The sequence below is a fragment of the Henckelia pumila genome, chromosome 2, assembly GCF_033568475.1.
Source record: "Henckelia pumila isolate YLH828 chromosome 2, ASM3356847v2, whole genome shotgun sequence".
Taxonomy (NCBI): Eukaryota; Viridiplantae; Streptophyta; class Magnoliopsida; order Lamiales; family Gesneriaceae; genus Henckelia; species Henckelia pumila.
The window spans coordinates 134,755,123-134,777,563 of record NC_133121.1 but is presented as its reverse complement, the minus strand read 5'-3'; the positions used below and the strand labels follow the sequence as shown (position 1 = coordinate 134,777,563).

Below are 22,441 nucleotides of genomic sequence, written 5' to 3'. Positions count from 1 at the left end.
CTGGGTCACGAAGATTTAATAAATAAATATTTTAGCTAGAAATTTTCATTATCTAACGAAATGTCCAAGTAAAACAATTTTGGTTGACTGAAAGATTAACTTACCCATTAGTTATGTCAAAATATTCTTCCCACCAGGTCATAGTTTATCGAAACAAAATTCTTATTTTAAAATAGGTGTTTTAAATTGAATTATATAAAAATTGAAAGAAAATTAACACACACACATATATACTAATAATTAATTGAGACTTTAATAAAATTCCATGTGTTGATTTGATATTTAATCAAAAAAATCATATACCAAAATGTTTTTTCCTCTTAAAAAATTAATTGTGTTGCAAACTTCACGGGTAAAATGATTTTAGCGAGGGTTCTAAAATCGTAATATAATATAGCGTAATATGATTTATCATATATTATAGTTTCTAAAATCGTAATATGATTTAATTTATTCTAACATATTTTAAAATAAAATCACAAATAAATTTACTCTAATATATATTAGGAATATAATCTTGGTAAAATGAATGCCATGTAAATGAAATTAAAATAGCAACTTACATGATATATTGAATATATTCTTGGTAAAATAAATGTCATGAAAATGGAAATAGCAAATTACATGATATATTTAAAATGAGATGTACATTATGACACATTTGTAAAATAATTGATTGTAACGTTTGACTGTAATATTAGGAATATAATCTTGGTAAATAAATGCCATGCAAATGGAAATAGAAAATAGAAATAGCAAACTAGATGATATACTTAAAATGAGATATAAGTTGTGACACGTTGGGTCATATATGATATTTGAAATATAAAATTTTCATATTCGAAAAAAAAAAAATGTTTAAAACGCATTATTTAATCTAATTCTAATTAATGTGTGATATTCATGATGCACGCACTAATTTTCTTGTGTGTGTGTGTTTTTTTTTTTGGCAAAAGCCTTATGTAGTAGCGGGGGTTAGGAAAACTTCTACACATTTATTAGATATGAAAAAAAATACAAGAGAGGAGAATTAGACCAAAACCTCTCAAGAAAATATTAAGCCAAAAACAACATGAATAATTTTCTTAATAAGAAATCACTAATTTTCTTGATGATGATTTCATAAATTCGAAAGATTATTTATGGCATAATCTCACGGCTATTTAAAGCCAAATAAATTATTTACAAGAGCTATATTGGATAAGAAAAATGACAAAGAAAAATATATATTTACTTATTGTTTTAATTTTTTTCTCGCAATCGTTGCTTCAATATGTCAAGCACAAGGGTCAGTAAGTAGTCATAGTTCGATGATGATTAATGAAGTTAAACTAACTTTATATATATATATATATATATATATATAGGGGCGGAGCCAGGATCACGCAAGAGGGGGGCCAACGAAGAAGGACTGAAAGCGTAAACATGATAGATTTTTGATTTTTTTTAAAAAAATAGAGATATATATTATTAGAAATCAAAAAAAGAAAAACAAGAGAGGGGGAGCAAGCTCAAACCTCTCTCAAGATCTAAACAATTAAATAAGTTTCGAGCGAGTTTTAATATAAAAAAATTGTCGAACATGATCATAATGCTCAACTTGGATTTTTAATTGCAACATCTCATGTTCTGCAAAGTTTTTGGATAAAACTTAGTAAATAAAACGAGATTCATTGCATTCAATTTTCTGCTAGTTTATTTAACACTATCTATTCTATGTTTATCAATTAAATTACAGTATGATTCATGAATATAGTAAAAATACGTTGTTATCCACAAATATTTTCGACCAATTATTCAACATATAAAAATAGTCAAACAAAAATAATCAAAAATGCAAAAATTAACAATGCTAATTTCATTTTTTACAATAAATTTTAGTATTTTTAGCATTGATATCGAATGTGTTGTCCCATAATTAAATGAAACAAAGATTTAAAATAAGAAAAAAAAAATAAATTGAAGAATTAGGAAATATATGCTCTCAAGAAACCAAAACCTAATTTTTTGAGAAAAAAAATGATTTAAAATACATGGTATGAAAAAAAATACACAAAAAAACCTGAAATCATTTACGAAATGCCCTTAAATCTTTTTTTTTTTTAAGGCAAAACGACCTTAAATCTTAATTGAGTGTTGTGTGTCACTGTGTTGGTCGTCCACTCGAAAGAGTCGAATAGAAAAAATAAATCAAATATCCCATAAAAAAAAAAAGTTTGGTCGCAACTTAAAATAAATTACTTTATTTTATTTTGGAAGCCAATTTATTATATATTAAAAAAAATGGGGGACAACCCATTAAAATTTATTAAAAAGAATACCAAACAAAACCAATATATATATATACTATATGTTTTTTTTTTTGGGGGGGGATGATTAATGTCATCCATGGGATGATTGCTACCTCATAGATGAGCATGGAGGTGGGCACGAGAGATGGGCATCATAAAAAAACTCTCTCTATATATATATATATGTTGAGTAAACTAGTATTCGTATAATATTTTCGTGCAAGTAAATAGGAAAAAAATCTTGAACTAGAATAACGTTATGTTCACATTCTTCATAGGTTATTAAATTCCTGTGTAAATCTAAAAACTAGGGTATTTAAGATTTGGGAACACGATTAACACAATTTTTAAAGTAATATTGTATATTTAAATTTAAGTCTTGAAGATGATCTAATTTATTTTTATGTTGATATTTTGCAGCTTATGGTAAATGTCGCTACGCGTAAAAGTGACAAGAATATGCATCGGATGGGACGACAGAGTGCTGAATGGTCAACAAATTATTGTGTGATTGATTGTATGCCATTTAAAAGTCATGAATGAAATATTAATTACTTTAATTTCATTAAACACAAAAGTGAGGTAGTACTTTCAAGAATTAATGTGCACTTTAGGAATGAGATAAATTATAAAGCAAAAAAAAAAAAAAAAAAAGGAGAGATAAAGGGTCGAATAACTAACTAAATGTATATTACAGTGTCTTATTATTGCAAATGTATGTCATATATATAAGATCTCTATTTTACCCCTTATCACTTATATTAAATTTTTATTTAGATAATATGTAATGAATCATATATTCGTTACATATTATCTAAATCTAAATAAAAATTTAAATAAATATATTGGATGAATATATAAATAAATTAAAAATTTTTAATCAGTTAAATTTTTTTTTAAAAAAAAATAGTTAAAATTTTATTTATGCATAATTTGTAAATTTTTCATGATGTATTTTTTTAAAAATATTTAAATAAATAATAATTTCGATTAAAAAAATTAAATTTTTTATTAATTGAAAATTTCGCTTGATCTAAAGAAAAATTTAGTTAAAAAACCATGTTAAAAATTGAATATTTATTAAAAATATTTTCTATTTTTATCAATTTAGTTAAATATATTTTGTTTGTGTGCATAGTTTGCAAATTTCTCATTTTGTGTTTTTAAAAATCACTCAAATAAATATTTATTTGGTCTCTGTGGAATCTCCGCGCCAGTCTTTACCTAATCCCTCTAAGAGGTGACGGAAAAATCAAAGGTATAGAGGCTATAGGAGTTCAATAAACCAAGCTTCTCCCCTGGGTCACGAAGATTTAATAAATAAATATTTTAGCTAGAAATTTTCATTATCTAACGAAATGTCCAAGTAAAACAATTTTGGTTGACTGAAAGATTAACTTACCCATTAGTTATGTCAAAATATTCTTCCCACCAGGTCATAGTTTATCGAAACAAAATTCTTATTTTAAAATAGGTGTTTTAAATTGAATTATATAAAAAATTGAAAGAAAATTAACACACACACATATATACTAATAATTAATTGAGACTTTAATAAAATTCTATGTGTTGATTTGATATTTAATCAAAAAAATCATATACCAAAATGTTTTTTCCTCTTAAAAAATTAATTGTGTTGCAAACTTCACGGGTAAAATGATTTTAGCGAGGGTTCTAAAATCGTAATATAATATAGCGTAATATGATTTATCATATATTATAGTTTCTAAAATCGTAATATGATTTAATTTATTCTAACATATTTTAAAATAAAATCACAAATAAATTTACTCTAATATATATTAGGAATATAATCTTGGTAAAATGAATGCCATGTAAATGAAATTAAAATAGCAACTTACATGATATATTGAATATATTCTTGGTAAAATAAATGTCATGAAAATGGAAATATCAAATTACATGATATATTTAAAATGAGATGTACATTATGACACATTTGTAAAATAATTGATGGTAACGTTTGACTGTAATATTAGGAATATAATCTTGGTAAAATAAATGCCATGCAAATGGAAATAGAAAATAGAAATAGCAAACTAGATGATATACTTAAAATGAAATATAAGTTGTGACACGTTGGGTCATATATGATATTTGAAATATAAAATATTCATATTCAAAAAAAAAAAACTTGTTTAAAAGCGCATTATTTAATCTAATTCTAATTAATGTGTGATATTCATGATGCACGCACTAATTTTCTTGTGTGAGTGTGTTTTTTTTGGCAAAAGCCTTATGTAGTAGCGGGGGTTAGACAGACCTCTACACATTTATTAGAAACGAAAAAAATACAAGAAAGGAGAATTAGACCAAAACCTCTCAAGAAAATATTAAGCCAAAAACAACATGAATAATTTTCTTAATAAGAAATCACTAATTTTCTTGATGATGATTTCATAAATTCGAAAGATTATTTATGGCATAATCTCACGGCTATTTAAATCCAAATAAATTATTTACAAGAGCTATATTGGATAAGAAAAATGACAAAGAAAAATATATATTTACTTATTGTTTTAATTTTTTTTATATATATATATATATATATATATATAGTTTGTTTCAAATGCCCACCACCATGCTCACCAATGATGTGTCACTATTATATTGGACCTACAATTTATCACATCTAATAGAATAGTACCACATCATTGGTGGGCATGGTGGTGAACATGATAAGTGGGCACTTGAAAGAAACTCTCTCTATATATATATATATATATATGTTGAGTAAACTAGTATTCGTATAATATTTTCGTGCAAGTAAATAGGAAAAAATCTTGAACTAGAATAACTTTATGTTCACATTCTTCATAGGTTATTAAATTCTTGTGTAAATCAGTAAACTAGGGTATTTAAGATTTGGGAACACGATTAACACAATTTTTTAAAGTAATATTGTATATTTAAATTTAAGTCTTGAAGATGATCTAATTTATTTTTATGTTGATATTTTGCAGCTTATGGTAAATGTCGCTACGCGTAAAAGTGACAAGAATATGCATCGGATGGGACGACAGAGTGCTGAATGGTCAACAAATTATTGTGTGATTGATTGTATGCCATTTAAAAGTCATGAATGAAATATTAATTACTTTAATTTTATTAACACAAAAGTGAGGTAGTACTTTCAAGAATTAATGTGCACTTTAGGAATGAGATAAATTATAAAGCAAAAAAAAAAAAAAAGGAGAGATAAAGGGTCGAATAACTAACTAAATGTATATTACAGTGTCTTATTATTGCAAATGTATGTCATATATATAAGGATCTATTTATGGTTATAGATGGGGAGGATTGATATTGGGTCATCCAAATTCATGAGTCGGAAATATATATCTGGTCCATCGATAGACTTACTTGATTTTATTAGGAATAGAATCAGGAGGTGTTTTTGTCACTTTTTTTTTTCTTAGTGATTAGAATATAACAAGTATTTGATTAAAGATGTATATTTTGATTTTCTTGAGATGAAGATAATAACTCAATTATTTCTAGCGTCTAAAGATATTTGGGGAATTATACTTCTATCTTTAAAAAAAACGATACTTAAAAGTCATAAATACAATATTACTTAATTTATTAATATTTATAAGAAATAAATAATAATATTTTAATTAGTATTTTATAAATAATAATAATGACAGATAAATGAATAAATAAATCATAATACTAAATGGTAAGACTCTTTTTATTAAATGGTAATGGAGCCAATATGGACTTTGCAGCCATGCAAATAGCAAAGCATATATAGTTCTGGTAGGAGCAGTGCCTAATTAACGTGTAAATCCGGGTACAGCAGCAGCATAAGATATCTGATATTGCAAAGTTGCTAGCGTTTGTTTATCAATTATTCTACAATAAAAAACATATATATTATTACGTAGCATGTTGGTCTATCACATCAAAGCATCATGTGATTCAATGTTACAATATTCCGTACAAGTCTACGTTGAAAAATATATTACATGGCATCATCGATCCATACTAAATACCTTTTTGTTTGCTTTTTTTCAAGTGAAGGATCTCAGCATGGGCGATTTGCTCCTCACGGGACAGTGTAAGAATGACATCTACATTTGGTCACCCTCCACAACCAAAGCCTCATCTCCATCGGCCTTCTCCTCTGCTCTTGAGTCGTTGCCCTTGTGGCACTCTCGCCTGGGTCATCTTTCTTCTAGCATTGTTAGTCATTTAATGTCTTCTAGGATTTTATCAGTGTCTGTAATGCCTCGTTTTTATCTTAATTGATGTTATTTGAGATAATCAGTGATTTCAGAATTCGAGATCGGACTTTTTATTAATCAGGGACCTTTTTGCAATTTTCGGAAATTTCAAGGACTAGAACGCAAAAAGTGGATTTGTTATATATTAGACTTGTTGACTAAGTCTTTCTTCCTTACCTTCATCACCTCCAAGTCACCCCTTCACCATTTTAGGCGATCAAAAAGCTTCCGAGCTTTTGTGATTTCGATTCTAGCTCAATCCGTCCGATAGAATTGAATTCTGACTTGATATCTACGATCACAGCGACGAGTGCTCCGTTTGGAAGTAAGTATATCTTAATTTTGGGAAGTTTGAATTTTTTGATGTTGTTAGAATTTGTTTATAATCGGAGAGGATGATTATGAGTTAGCAGTGATCGTATATCTAAGACGGTTCGAAGGTCTAACGACGATCGGAATTGTTATGATTTTTCTAGTTATTTTCGAAAACCTTGATTTTGTGATGTGTTGGGATTGTGTTGAAATTGAGGTTTGAGGATTGGAATGAGTTTATTGAGTTGTTGTTTTGCTGTCTGCGTTTCCGGTTTGATCAGTTATAGCCGTTATGCCGTCAGTTTGAGATTTAGATATCGGTTTGATGTTTTGAGTTATACCGAGTTTGATATGAGTTTTGATATCAATTTTGATCACTATGACTTCTTCTGATAGATTGATTTGAAGTCCTGGAAGTTGAGAGCCTTATAGCTTTGATCAGTTAGAAGAGTTGAGCCGGCATAGTGTCGATGTTATTTTTTATTTCTCGATGGATTTGGATAGATTTTAATTTTAGGAACTTTGATTGAGAATTGTTGTTTTACAGATCGACGACTGTGAACAACACGAAGAAAAGTATAAGATGACTTTGGAATGGAATAGGACGATTAACTCGAATCCGGATTGATTCGAGTGTCCTAGAAGAAATCACATATTGCATGTTTATGTGCTTATGTGCTTATTTGAATATATGTCTGAATTGTTATTTGAATGCATTAGATTCATGTGCATTCATATTGAGCCGAATTGATTATTCATTTTGAATTAAACAATCTAGAGATTGTAGTCGAGTGACTTGGTAGGCGATTTACTACTTCGTTGTTTAACTCACTATAATGCTCTGGAGTCTAGAGGATTAAAATATGCCTCGTCCACCTCGAGAGGGAAGTCGGTGTGATTGTAGGATGTTTTAACCTCGGGATCCCAAACCGAAGAAAGAAAGAAAGAATAGAAGAATTTCATTCGATTATCTGAGTCTGATAATCCAGAAGTTTTAAAGACATGCATATCATTTTAATTCAGTACTTGATTGGATTAATTGATTATATGAAGAATGAGTTCATATATGACTTGATATGTTTATTTGATAGCATATTAGTCTCTTTTACTAATAATGTCAATTCTCATCGAATTATCCGGCTGTTGTCTTTGTTTGTATGTGTACTTGGCAACAGGTGGGGCAGGTACCAGTCAGAGACCACGTGGATAGAGGATCGAGAGATTAGAAGTGAGGCTTGGTTTTTAGAAGTCGAATGTATTCGAACTTTTGATGTTTTGTAATGCATGCGAATCTAGTTATGTTTTGAAGTAATTACTAGACTCAAACCTTGGTTGTATCTTGTTGTATCGAGTAGTCGAGATTATGTTTGAATTTGGATTGATGCATGTTGTTTGATTATTTTTGGATTGAGTTTGTAAGGAAAGACATTCCATGTTCTGAAATTTTTTGGGCAAGGGGGTGCGCTCGATCCTAGGTTATTGCAGGATCGAGCACGGCCCCTGTGATTCCGAGGCAGAGAGTTTCACAAAATGGTGCGCTCGATCCTGGCTTTTTGCCGGATCGAGCGCGGCACACTGCTTTTTCTCGGCAGAGAGTTTTAAAATTTGGTGCGCTCGATCCTGGACTTTTATAGGATCGAGCGCAGCACTGTTCACCAAAAAAATAAATTTTTTTTTTATTTGTTGCCTTATCTTATAGATGGTGCATGATAATTGTTTATATTATCTTAAGAATAGAAGATTAGAACCGAGGCCTCACATTAAGTGGTATCAGAGCTATAAGTTTCTGAATTTTATTTCTAGAAGTGAGCGGGGTAGATCGAGTCCGCTTGACCTTAATTTCTCGCATGTGCTTGATTAATTCTCTGATTAAAAAATATGCGAGCATGCTTTATTGTTTGAAAATTATTTGAATTACTTGAATCGGTGATTTAAATAATAAAGCATGAGTTAATTGAGATATGAACTGTATTCATGCATTTGATCTGAGTTCCATCTTTGAATCGAATAATAAGATCAGAGGTTTTGAGACACTGAAATGATGAGATGTGAATTGAATTATCCGTGTTCTAACCCTGTCATTTTAGATGGGTACTCGAAGAAGGCTAGACATGAATACTCCACAATTATCCCTATGATAGAAACTCTACCGGTTACGACTCCTCCGTTGGTTCCGGGTAATAGAGCGGTGGTACAGATGGATGATTCGATCACGCCTATGGAAGCCTTACTGAAGAGGGTCCAATCTTTTAGACCGCCGTATTTGAATGGGAAGGAAAATCCGGTCGATTGCGAGAGTTGGTTGGAGGATATTGATCAGCTCTTTGAGTCGCTTGACTACTCGGATGACCGCAGAACTAGACTGGTAATTCATCAACTACAGGGTGTGGCAAAGAGTTGGTGGATGACTACCAAAAGAGCCAAAGAGAATCAAGGTACGACAATTACTTGGGCACTTTTCAGAGCAGAATTCTATAAGAGATTCTTTTCGGTTTCCTATCGAAAGGATAAAGGTGCCGAGTTTGCAAATTTGAGGCAAGGTAGCATGAGTATTGAGGATTATGTTACAAAGTTTGACAGTTTGTTGAGGTTCGCTCCGCATATTGCCGACAACGAGGAGGCTAAAGCAGACCAGTTCATTAATGGTTTGCACCCTGATACCTTTATTCTGGTAAATACAGGGAGGCCAGATAATTTTTCTGATGCGATGGATCAGGCTAAGGGAGAGGAAGCGGGACTGATGAGAAAGAGGGAGAATCAGTACTAGCCTCAACAGCAGCAGCAGAGGTAGTATCAGAATCAACCACAGATGAATGAGGGTGGTAGCAGTAGTGGTAGCAAGAAGAACTATTTCCGTCCCAAGGGGAAGCAGTTCAAGAAGTCGGGAAGCACTTCTTCGAGCTCGAGTGGCTCAAGACAGTTCAGTTCTGGACAGGGTTCAGGATCATCTGGAGCTTTGTGTAGCAAGTGTGGAGGACGGCACTCCAGTGAGCAATGCAGAGGAATTTTTGGGAACTGTTACATTTGTCAACAGACAGGACATTATGCCAGACAGTGTCCTCAGAAAGGTTTTGACCAGACTCAAAGTGGGAATGCCTCTCGACAGTCATCTCAGCCTGGGAGACAGGCTACTGCAGTTCACTCCTTCCAACCACAACAGCAGAACCGTCAGGGAGGTAATCAAAGTTCGAACCAACCTTCCCGACCGCAGGCTAGAGTGTTTGCTCTGAACGAAGATGAGGCTCAAGCTGCACCGAATGATGTGATTACAGGTAACTGTAAGATTTTTGGTTATCCTGCGTTTATTCTGATAGATACAGGTGCATCTCATTCTTTCTTATCTGAGAACTTTATTGTGATGCATGCCTTGCCTGTGGAGCCTATGTCTGCTTTTGTATCTGTTACTTCACCTTTGGATGAAGGTTTTGTGTCGAAGAATTTGGTTAGGAACTGCGAGTTGAGTTTTGATGGGAATTCGATTGAGTGTGACTGTATTGTACTTAGTCTGTCTGATTTTGATTGCATAGTTGGAATAGATGTGTTGACTAAATACAGGGCTACCGTGGACTGTTTTCAGAAAGTAGTTCGGTTCAGACCCGTTATGACAGATGAATGGAGATTCTTCGGTAAGGATTTTCGTTCTAAAATTCCTTTGATATCTGTCTTATCTATGACTAGATTATTACAGAGAGGAGCCGAAGGATTTCTTGTTTATGCGATGATATTCTGAAGTCTAGCCCTAAGCTGAACGATGTACCAGTGGTTAGGGAATTCCCTGACGTGTTTGCAGATGAAATTCCAGGATTGCCACCGATTAGGGAGATTGAATTCGACATTGATTTGACGACAGGTACTCAACCAATTTCGAAAGCTCCGTACCGAATGGCTCCGATCGAATTGAAAGAACTGAAGGAGCAATTGGAAGATTTGATTGCCAAGGGATACATTAGACCGAGTGTGTCGCCTTGGGGTGCTCCTGTTCTATTTGTGAGGAAGAAGGATGGCTCTATGAGACTCTGCATCGACTACCGCCAACTGAATCAAGCGACGGTGAAGAACATGTATCCTTTACCGCATATCGATGACCTTTTTGACCAGTTGCAGGGTTCTTGTATCTATTCAAAGATAGATTTGAGGTCTGGGTATCATCAACTGAGAGTTCGTGAAGAGGATGTTCTTAAGACTGCGTTTCGAACGAGGTATGGTCACTTTGAATTTTTTGTCATGCCATTCGGTTTGACTAACGCCCCAGCAGTCTTTATGGGATTGATGAACCGAATCTTTCAGCGTTTTCTTGATGAGTTTGTGATTATTTTCATTGATGATATCTTAATCTATTCTAAGAGTCGTGCCGAGCATGCAGAGCATCTGAGAACAGTTTTGCAGATTTTGAGGACAGAACAGTTATTCGCCAAGCTTTCGAAGAGTGAGTTTTGGCTTGACAGAGTTGTCTTTCTGGGGCACATTATTTCAGGAGAGGGGATTGCTGTTGATCCCAGCAAGATAGAAGCAGTAATGAACTGGCGAAGGCCGACTTCGGTGCCTGAGATCCGCAGCTTTATGGGTTTAGCAGGGTACTATAGCAGATTTATTCAGGGTTTTTCTTCTATTGCGAAGCCTATTACCCAGCTAACTCAGAAGAATGCTCCTTTTCTATGGACAGATGATTGTGAAGCCAGTTTTGTTGAGTTAAAGAAGAGATTAACCAGTGCTCCGATTCTTTCTATTCCATCTGGTTCTGGAGGTTTCACAGTTTATTGCGATGCTTCTCATCTAGGTCTCTGATGTGTTCTTATGCAGAAGAAGCACGTGATATCATATGCGTCGAGGCAGTTGAAACCGCACGAGACTCGCTATCCAGTTCACGATCTTGAACTTGCTGCTATTGTTTTTGCCTTGAAGATCTGGCGTCACTATTTGTACGGTGAGTCTTTTGAGATATTTTCTGATCATAAGAGTCTTAAGTACTTATTTTCACAGTCTGGGTTGAATATGAAACAGAGGAGATGGCTAGATTTATTGAAGGACTTCGACTGCAAGATTAAGTATTACCCAGGTAAGTCGAATGCAGCTGCCGATGCTTTGAGTCGCAAGCTTTGCTCTTTATCTCTTTCGACGATCGGTGTTTCTCGGTTGATCGATGACTGTTGCACTTCTGGGTTGGAGTTTGAGTCAGATAGAAATACGATCAGAGTTTGTGCGATTCAGGCCGAGCCAGAGTTGTTTGTGTCGATCAGAGAAGCACAGAAATCAGATGAGAGTATTCAGAATTCGATAGAGAAGGTGAGATCAGGACACCAGTCTGAGTTTCAGGTCAGAGATGATGTTTTATTTGTGAATAGCCGTATTGTTGTGCCTGAGATTGATGAGTTAAGACAGCGTATTCTAAGAGAGGCGCATTGTAGTCGGTTCAGTGTTCATCCCGAAGGCCGAAAGATGTATAACGACTTGAAAAGTCAGTTATGGTGGAAGAAGTTAAAGAAGGATGTGGTGAGGTTTGTATCCCATTGTTTGAACTGTCAGCAGGTTAAAGCCGAGAGAAAGAGACCAGGCGGGCTTCTGCACAGTCTGTCTATTCTAGAATGGAAGTGGGATCACATTTCGATGGATTTCGTCACGAAACTACCCCGATCGGTTCGAGGATGCGATGCTATTTGGGTAGTGATTGATAGGTTGACGAAGTCTGCTTGCTTCATTCCTTATCGGATGACGTACCACCATGATCAGATGGCCGATTTGTATGTCAGAGAAATTGTCAGATTGCACAGGGTACCGAGATCGATTGTTTCTGACCGAGATCCTAGGTTTACTTATCATTTTTGGCACAGCCTGCAAGAGGCTCTTGGTACTAAGTTGCATCTGAGTACAGCTTATCATCCTCAGACCGACGGTCAGTCTGAGCGGACGATTCAGACTTTGGAGGATATGTTACGAGCAGTGGTGCTTGACTTTGACACTACTTGGCAAGATTCTTTGCCTCTCGTCGAGTTTTCGTACAACAACAGCTTTCAGACGAGTATAGAAATGACACCCTTTGAAGCGTTGTACGGAAAGAAGTGCAGATCTCCTCTGTACTGGGATAAGATGTCTGAGTCCCCAAACTTGGGACCAGATATGATTCGTGATATGGCTGAGCAGGTGAAGATTATTCGGTTGAGAATGAAGACTGCTCAGGACCGACAAGCGAAGTATGCAAATATCCATCGCAGACCTCTATCTTTTGATCAGGGAGACCGAGTATTCTTGAAGATTTCTCCGTTTAGAGGTACTGTTAGATTTGGGAAGAGAGAAAAGTTGTTACCAAGATTCATCGGTCCGTATGAGATTTTACAGAAGATAGGCGATCTAGCCTACCGATTAGCACTTTCTCCTTCTTAAATTCTTAATTTTCTTCTTATGAGTTGATATTGATGATTTCGAGGACGAAATCTTTTCTTAGAGGGGGAGAATTGTAACGCCCCGTCTTTATCTTAATTGATATTATTTGAGATAATCAGTGATTTCAGAATTCGAGATCGAACTTTTTATTAATCAGGGACCTTTTTGCAATTTTTGGAAATTTTAGGGACTAGAACGCAAAAAGTGGATTTGTTATATATTAGACTTGTTGACTAAGTCTTTCTTCCTTACCTTCATCACCTCCAAGTCGCCCCTTCACCATTTTAGGCGATCAAAAAGCTTTCGAGCTTTTGTGATTTCGATTCTAGATCAATCCGTCCGATAGAATTGAATTCTGACTTGATATCTACGATCACAGCGACGAGTGCTCCGTTTGAAAGTAAGTATATCTTAATTCTGGGAAGTTTGAATTTTTCGATGTTGTTAGAATTTGTTTATAATCGGAGAGGATGATTATGAGTTAGCAGTGATCGTATATCTAAGACGGTTCGAAGGTCTAACGACGATCGGAATTGTTATGACTTTTCTAGTTATTTTCGAAAACCTTGATTTTGTGATGTGTTGGGATTGTGTTGAAATTGAGGTTTGAGGATTGGAATGAGTTTATTGAGTTGTTGTTTTGCTGTCTGCATTTCCGGTTTGATCAGTTATAGCCGTTATGCCGTCAGTTTGAGATTTAGATATCGGTTTGATGTTTTGAGTTATACCGAGTTTGATATGAGTTTTGATATCAATTTTGATCACTATGACTTCTTCTGATAGATTGATTTGAAGTCCTGGAAGTTGAGAGCCTTACAGCTTTGATCAGTTGGAAGAGTTGAGCCGGTATAGTATCGATGTTATTCTTTATTTCTCGATGGATTTGGATAGATTTTGATTGAAGGAACTTTGATTGAGAATTGTTGTTTTACAGATCGACGACTGTGAACAACACGAAGAAAGGTATAAGATGACTTTGGAATGGAATAGGACGATTAACTCGAATCCGAATTGATTCGAGTGTTCTAGAAGAAATCACATATTACATGTTTATGTGCTTATGTGCTTATTTGAATATATGTCTGAATTGTATTTGAATGCTTTAGATTCATGTGCATTCATATTGAGCCGAATTGATTATTCATTTTGAATTAGACGATCTAGAGATAGTAGTCGAGTGACTTGGTAGGCGATTTACTACTTCGTTGTTTAACTCACTATAATGCTCTGGAGTCTAGAGGATTAAAATATGCCTCGTACACCTCGAGAGGAAAGTCAGTGTGATTGTAGGATGTTTTAACCTCGGGATCCCAAACCGTAGAAAGAAAGAAAGAATAAAAGAATTCCATTCGATTATCTAAGTCTGATAATCCAGAAGTTTTAAAGACATGCATATCATTTTAATTCAGTACTTGATTGGATTAATTGATTATATGAAGAATGAGTTCATATATGACTTGATATGTTTATTTGATAGCATGTTAGTCTCTTTTACTGAGAATGTCAATTCTCATCAGATTATCCGGCTGTTGTCTTTGTTTGTATGTGTACTTGGCAACAGGTGGGGCAGGTACCAGTCAGAGACCACGTGGATAGAGGATCGAGAGATTAGAAGTGAGGCTTGGTTTTTAGAAGTCGAATGTATTCGAACTTTTGATGTTTTGTAATGCATGCGAATCTAGTTATGTTTTGAAGTAATTACTAGACTCAAACCTTGGTTGTATCTTGTTGTATCGAGTAGTCGAGATTATGTTTGAATTTGGATTGATGCATGTTGTTTGATTATTGTTGGATTGAGTTTGTAAGGAAAGGCATTCCATGTTCTGAAATTTTTTGGGCAAGGGGGTGCGCTCGATCCTAGGTTATTGCAGGATCGAGCGCGACCCCTATGATTTCGAGGCAGAGAGTTTCACAAAATGGTGCGCTCGATCCTGGATTTTTGTCGGATCGAGCGCGGCACACTGCTTTTTCTCGACAGAGAGTTTTAAAATTTGGTGCGCTCGATCCTGGAATTTTATAGGATCGAGCGCAGCACTGTTCACCAGAAAAATAAATTTTTTTTATTTGTTGCCTTATCTTATAGGTGGTGCATGATAATTGTTTATATTATCTTAAGAATTGAAGATTAGAACCGAGGCCTCACAGTGTCTACTAGCTTGCTAGTTTTCATTGTACTTCTTGCAGTATCAATAAAAATCACAAACTTCCCTTTTCTAACTCCACACCGATGTCCACTGCTCCTCTTGAATTAATTTTCTCTGATGTTTGGACCTCTCCGGTCATTTCTATAGATGGATATAAGTATTGTGTTATTTGTGGATCACTTTACAAAATAAATATGGTTATACCCCCTCCAACGCAAATCCGATGTACTCTCTGTTTTCACGGGCTACAAATCTCTCGTTGAAAATAAGGTCAATCGTAAAATTATTACCCTATATACTGACAATGGTGGCGAATTCATGGCTCTTAAGTCTTTTTTGGTGACTCATGGAATTTTCCATCTAACCACACCTCCACACACCCCTGAACACAATGGTTACTCCGAGCAACGTCATCGACACATTGTCGAAACTGGTCTTACACTTCTTCATCAACCATCCCTTCCTCTCAGCCTTTGGCCATTTGCATTTGCCGCTGCAACCTATCTTATCAACCGTATGCCTAAGAAAAATCTAACCATGATGTCCTCCTTCGAAAATCTCTTCCATCAGCCTCATAATCTTCTTAAGCTCCATATGTTTGGTTGTCTATGTTATCCCTGGTTTCGTCCTTATACTCATATATCTCAAATTAGAGCCTAAATCACAACCTTATATTTTCCTTGGGTATTCACTCACCCAGAGTGCTTACATTTGTCTTGATGTCTCTTCTAACAAGTTGTTCATCTCCCGCCATGTCCTCTTTGTTGAACATGTTTTCCCTCCTTATCCTCCTAGCAACCCATGTCCACCCTCCCCTATTCCCTCATTGGATCCTCCTATATTTCATTTCACATTCCTCAGTCTGTGGATGCCTCCTCTGATACTGTCCTGGTCGACGAACAGCTGATCGCACGTACTGCTCCCTCATCACATGCCTCAATCCAATCCACACACCCCAATATTGCTCACCCCATGGTTACTCGCTCCAAAAATAGGATCTTCAAACCCAATCCCAAATACTCTTTACACACCTCCTCTAATATTTCTATGGATTGTGAGCCCACTTGTGTGACTGTTGCCCTTCGGGATCCGCGCTGGCGTGTCGCGATGTCTGATGAGTTTGATGCGCTCTTGCGCAATGGAACCTGGGATCTTGTCCTTCCTCATCACTCTTAGAATCTTATTGGTTGCAAGTGGGTCTTTCGCATTAAGCGCAAGTCTGATGGATCTGTGAACCATTTCAAAGCCCGTTTGATTTCCAAGGGCTTTCATCAGCGTCCTGACCTTGATTATCACGATACATACAACCATGTTGTCAAGCCTACCACAATTTTTGTCATTCTAAGCCTTGCAATTCATGATGGGTGGTCATTACGACAATTGGACGTCAATAAAGCCTTCCTTTAGGGGACTCTTGACGAGGAGGTTTTTATGGCACAACATCCTGACTTCATTGATCCTAACTTTCCGGATTTTGTCTTCAAACTCCGCAAAGCTAATTATGGCCTCAAACAGGTGCCACGCGATTGGTATCAGGAACTGCGTGCTTATTTGTTTACACTTGGAGTTGTTAATTCTCGGTCTGATGCTTCTCTGTTTATTCTCCGCAGCCATGGTCACACTGTCTATTTTCTGGTGTATGTTGATGACTTAATTATTACTGGTGATAATGTTCTCTTCACTGATTCCATTATTGGGAAACTAACGAACAGGTGATCGGGTCCTCTGTCTTTCTTTCTTGGCGTGGAAGTTATTTCCAGTTCCAATGGAATCATTCTATCTCAACTGCAGTATAACATTGATATTCTAGCTCGCTTCAATATAAAACACTCCAAGCCTGCCCAGACTCCTCTTGCCACCAGCATTACCCTCTCGGTTCATGATGGTGCACCACTTGCCGATGCCACCCTATATTGTCATGTCATTGGGAGTCTTCAGTATTTACTTCTCACCTGTACTAACATTTCCTTCGTTGTCAATCAACTCTCTCAGTTTATGCATGCTTCATCTGACCACCATTAGGGTGCGGTTAAAAGGTTACTTCGATATTTAAATGGGTCTCTCCATTATGGTCTTCACATTCGGTCACATGCCTCTCTCTCCTTGCATGGTTATACTGACTCCGACTAGGCTAGTAATCCGGACGATCGATGTTCCAGTGCTGCTTATGTTATTTTTCTTGGGATGAATCCTATCTCGTGGAGCTCTAAGAAGCAGCGATTGGTTTCTCGTTCATCCACTAAGGCCGAATATCGTGCAATTGCCTTTGGTGCAGCTAAACTCTCTTGGTTAGGCTCCCTTCTTCTTGAGCTTGGAGTTACTATCCCAGGAGTTCAGAGTTCTGGTTCTTTACAGTGATAATATTGGCACCACCATACTTATGTGCGAATACTGTTTTTCATTCTCGTATGAAACATATCGCTTTGTACTACCACTTTGTTCGAGAACTTGTGCAGGCCTCGAAGTTATGAATCTCACATGTCTCTTCTGATGATCAATTAGTTGATGCCCTTACCAAACCATTATCTTGTCTTCTCTCTCTGATTTTCAAGATTGATGTTTCTCCAGAACCTCCATCTTGAGGGGGCATGTTAGAATATTTTGTATTCTTGTAATTATCTATTATGATTTGTTTCCTCCTTTGTAGATTAGATCGTGATCTCTTTCCTTGTATTTTGTTTCTAAGATTAGTCGGTTATTTTGTGTAAATCATTACGATATTCTAGGATTGTAAATTGTATACATACGCTCTTGAGTGATCAATAAATTAAGTCATTCTTTACACAATTCTACAATAAATGTTTTTACGTTCCAGGTTTCATCTCAAATGTTTCTCAAAAGTTTCCGATTTGATCCCTCCATCTACTCGTGGGTTAAAACTAACATAATATATCAGGTGTCATTCACACGTTTTAAAAACCCCAAAACCCCAGATTAAAATCTTTGAATTTCGTTTTATTTGTTCTATAGTTTTGTTTCTTTCTCAAAGAAATCGAAAAATTCCTGGTTACAAATGGCCTCTGGCCTTCCGTCAAATGCCTTCCTGGTTATTGGTGGTCCCTCGGAGACAACGTTCAAGGACTGCAAGCTGAAATCCGTTATTTGGAGAGATAAAGACACGATATGGATCAAAGGCTTGAAGAGGCTCGGCTTCGTGCGAAGAGAGCTATGAACACTGTAGTCGATTGGTCAAATTAAGGAACTCTAAAGCTCAAAGAGGTCATGGGGATCTTGAAATGTTATGATGATCTTAAGGTTTGGAGTATAATCATGTGGTACTCGATGGACATGAATTCCAAGAGGATTGCACAAGACATTGAAAAACTCCGAAAAGATAGGAATTCCGTCGTTTATGCTTCTCCCGCCCCTTCACCATCCATGGTGTCCATCTATGAAAAATCATCTATGGAGTTTAAATCCAGAAAACAGGTCAAGTAAGAAATCATAAAGTCTTTGAATTATTACCATGTTTATGTGATATCCATTTGCGGTGTAGGAGGAGCCAGAAGACAACCATGTCACATAGAATTGTGAAAAGAGTGAGAAACAAAACTATAGAACAAGTGAAATGAAATTCAGGTATTTCAATCTGGGGTTTTGGGACTTTTACAACGTGTGAATGACATGTGATGTATTCTGTTAGTTTTAACTCACGAGTAAATGGAAAGACCAAATCGAGAACTTTTGGGAAACATTTGAGATGAAACCGGGAACGTAAAAACATTTAGAAATGAACCAGAAATTTTTGGGAAACATTTGTGACAAAACTGAGAACTTAAAATATTTATGACTAAACCGGGAACTTTTGGAAAACATTTGGGATGAAACCGGAAACTTTTTCACATTTAAGACTGAACCGAGAATGTGTCCAAAAATTTAGGACTGAACTGAGATTTTCCCCACAAATTTTTATTAATGAATAAATTGGTATATCCATATATACATGTCAAATTAGCGTCAAATAAATATTACTTTGTCCTTTTGGATTCTTTGCTTCGTTTTTCATGAATTCCTTTCAGGGGTGAAGGAAAAATCTGGTGCTATCGCACTGCCTAAAAAATTTCATTGGCATGGACGAGAGAAGAGTCAAAAGGATACAGGGCTCGGGAAAAATGAGTTAGAAGTTCAATAATCCAAGCTTCTCCCTTAGGTCACGATGATTAATAAATAAATATTTTAGTTAACTAAAAATTTCATTAAATCTAAAGAAATGTTCAAGTAAAACAATTATGTTTGACTAGAAAATTAACATATCCAAATGAGTAATAATTATGATAAAACATTTTCGTACATACATTATGTCAAATTCTCGATGCTACAAAAACTAGGTCATAGTTTATCAAAAAAAAATATAATTTGTTTCGAAAGGGCAAAATAGGTGTTTAATTAAGTTAAATTTTTTAAAAAATTAAACAAAAATTAACATATATATATATATATATATATTTATTAATCGAGCCATTAATAAGAGCACGTGTCAATTTGCTATTTAATTAAAAATTCATATACCAAAATGTTTTTTCCTCTAAAAATAAAATAATTGTGTTGCAGACTGTTGGGTCTGTTTGTACATACCAAACTTGATTTTAGTAATAACAAAACTTATTTTTTTTTTGTTTCTGACATATTTGTTCGAGTGTGCAGCTTAGTAACTTACCAAACTTGGTATAATTGGACATTGCAACTGAGAGTTTAGGAGAATTCAGGAAAACTAAAGGCATAGCAGTCGAGAGTAGATCAGTTGGGTTAAAAAAAATTCAAGAGAAAAACTGAATTGGATGGTCATGAGCCTAACTGAAGATCCAATTGGACCAAACAACAATCAAGAAGATCAAATTGGAGCCACTCAGCTGAAGGTAGCTAAACTAGTCCCCAAGTTTCTCGAACTGAAGATATTAAAGTAGATAAGTTTACTGCATTCCCAACCCAGAATCGAACTGAGATGTTTGACAAGCCAATTGGAGGCACTCAACTGGACAAACACCTGAACTACAAAGTGGAATAACTCAACTGGACTTTAGTTTTACATTCTACTGGACCAGTAGAATGTAAAACTGAATAAAACCAAACTGAAAATGAAAAATGCCGAATGCCAAACTAAACTGAATTGATTAATTGAATCAAGTCAACTGAAGTCCATTGTGATCAACAACTCAAGTTGTCAAGTGAACTACACTGAGCGAAAAAATTAAAGTTATCAACTTAATTTAACTAATTGGATTTAGTCAATGGAACTCGACTAGAACATCTAAATGAATCATATAGTTGAATAAAGAAACCATTTGATGGAAGCCAAGCAGTCGAGGGAAGAAGATCAAACCAGTCGAAGAAGAGCTAGTCAGGTGCCCTCACATGTACGTTCTCCAACTAAAGTTCACTCGCTTGGTCAAGCACTCAACTGATTGACAAAACTCTCAAACAGTCAACTGCTCACCTAGACTAATATCCAGTCCACTTCTCACCAATTTAGCGACCTCTTCTCCTGCTTTCACCACTCGACCGTTCACCAAGTTCAGAAGTCTATCACCTGCTTTTCACCTTTCACTTGATTGTGTCTAACGCTCAGATTCCCTTTCAAGGATATAAATTCAACATCTTTCAGAAAAGCAAGAGAATGGAGAGGGCCGTCTAAATAGATCTATTAGCTAGATTATAGAGTTTTTCCTTGGTGTGAAGAACAAGCAGATTTTTTGAGTGTTCATAGTCATCTTCTTCACACTAAACCCATTTTTTAGAACGCTCTTTCATGTTCAATATTTTTATATATTAGTTGAGGATCGGAGATCTCACTCACACATATATGAGAGATGTAACGTCCCAATTTCTCAATCGGAGCGTTACTCAATATACATACTTAAATTTTTTGGGAAAAATAAAAACTTTGCGGAAGCATCATATTCTTTATTAATATGCGAAATAAAAGTGCACAAAATAATGGAAAATAACATTCAAAAGACTTCGCCGAAGATGGCCATCAAAGAAATAATCAACTTGTTTTTTTTCATCAAAACATAAATATTGTTTAAACAACTCTCATCCATAAAGCTCGCATTCATGCATCGCCCGTTGGACCGACCCCTGCCTCTTCTTCATGTCCGCCCACGATCATCAATGAATGTATCAACATCGTCATTACCTGCATCATTCAAGTATAGTGAGTCTAAAATCTCAGCAAGAAAAATGCATAAAAAATATTTTCTAAAACTTTAAATGAGAAAAACATTATCATAACTTTCATGCTAAACGTAACATAAATGCATCTAAATGAAGTCATGGCATAACACTTAAGGATGATGAAGTATGTGAATTGTGGTAACCGTCATAATGAGCTATTCATAGGTTCCTATTGTACAACAAGCATATGACATTACGCCCGTAAACTTTCATTCTTTGGATAGCCGCTCCGGAGCTCATCCCGAAGTGCATATCCCGTAAAATCACCACAAGACGCATAAATCATCAAAATATTTACCATACATCATACCATTCTTCGTATTATACTTCATAGTCATAATCATCCTTTTTTCATAATTGTGAACTTTCATAAAACAATGTCGTGCATGCATAAACCAATGTGAGAACCATTCATGCATAAAGTACTTCCTACATTTCATTATTTTCATAAAAGAAAATAGCATTACATTGTATAATCGGTCCGCGTGAGTCGTTCCGTCCATCCCGAACGATTCATTTTGAAACTTTCTCCAATAAAATGTCTTATAAACACTTAAAAGAGCTTAGAAGATCATAAAATTTAATTTTGGACTTTAAATGCGAAAACATAAAAATTTGGACAGAACATTTCCCGCCTAGGCAGTAAAAATTTTCCCCCAAGCTGCTACAGTTCCTGCCTAGGCGTAAAAAAAAACCGCCTAGGCGTGAAGCGTGCTGCCTGGGTTTTCCAAGCAGTCCAATGCTGCGCGAACTGGACGAAAAGATGGCCATTCAAAGCTCTTTCCAACCCTTTTTGATGAAAATACACACCCACACCTTTAAAAGAAAAATGGCAAGCCATAAAAACTTCAAAAACGTAAAAAGATTCAAACAACAATTCATCTCTTCAAAA

The 22,441-nt window shown here is 35.2% G+C and overlaps 1 long non-coding RNA gene across 1 annotated transcript; it reads left to right on the top strand.

Annotated features, from left to right (window-relative positions):
- The first annotated feature begins 13,492 nt into the window (after positions 1-13,492).
- LOC140877571 (uncharacterized) lies at positions 13,493-15,060 on the top strand. The gene is made up of 4 exons (XR_012149288.1): positions 13,493-13,631; positions 14,015-14,077; positions 14,166-14,194; positions 14,793-15,060. It is a non-coding gene; the product is annotated as an uncharacterized lncRNA (long non-coding RNA).
- The last annotated feature ends 7,381 nt before the right edge of the window (positions 15,061-22,441 follow it).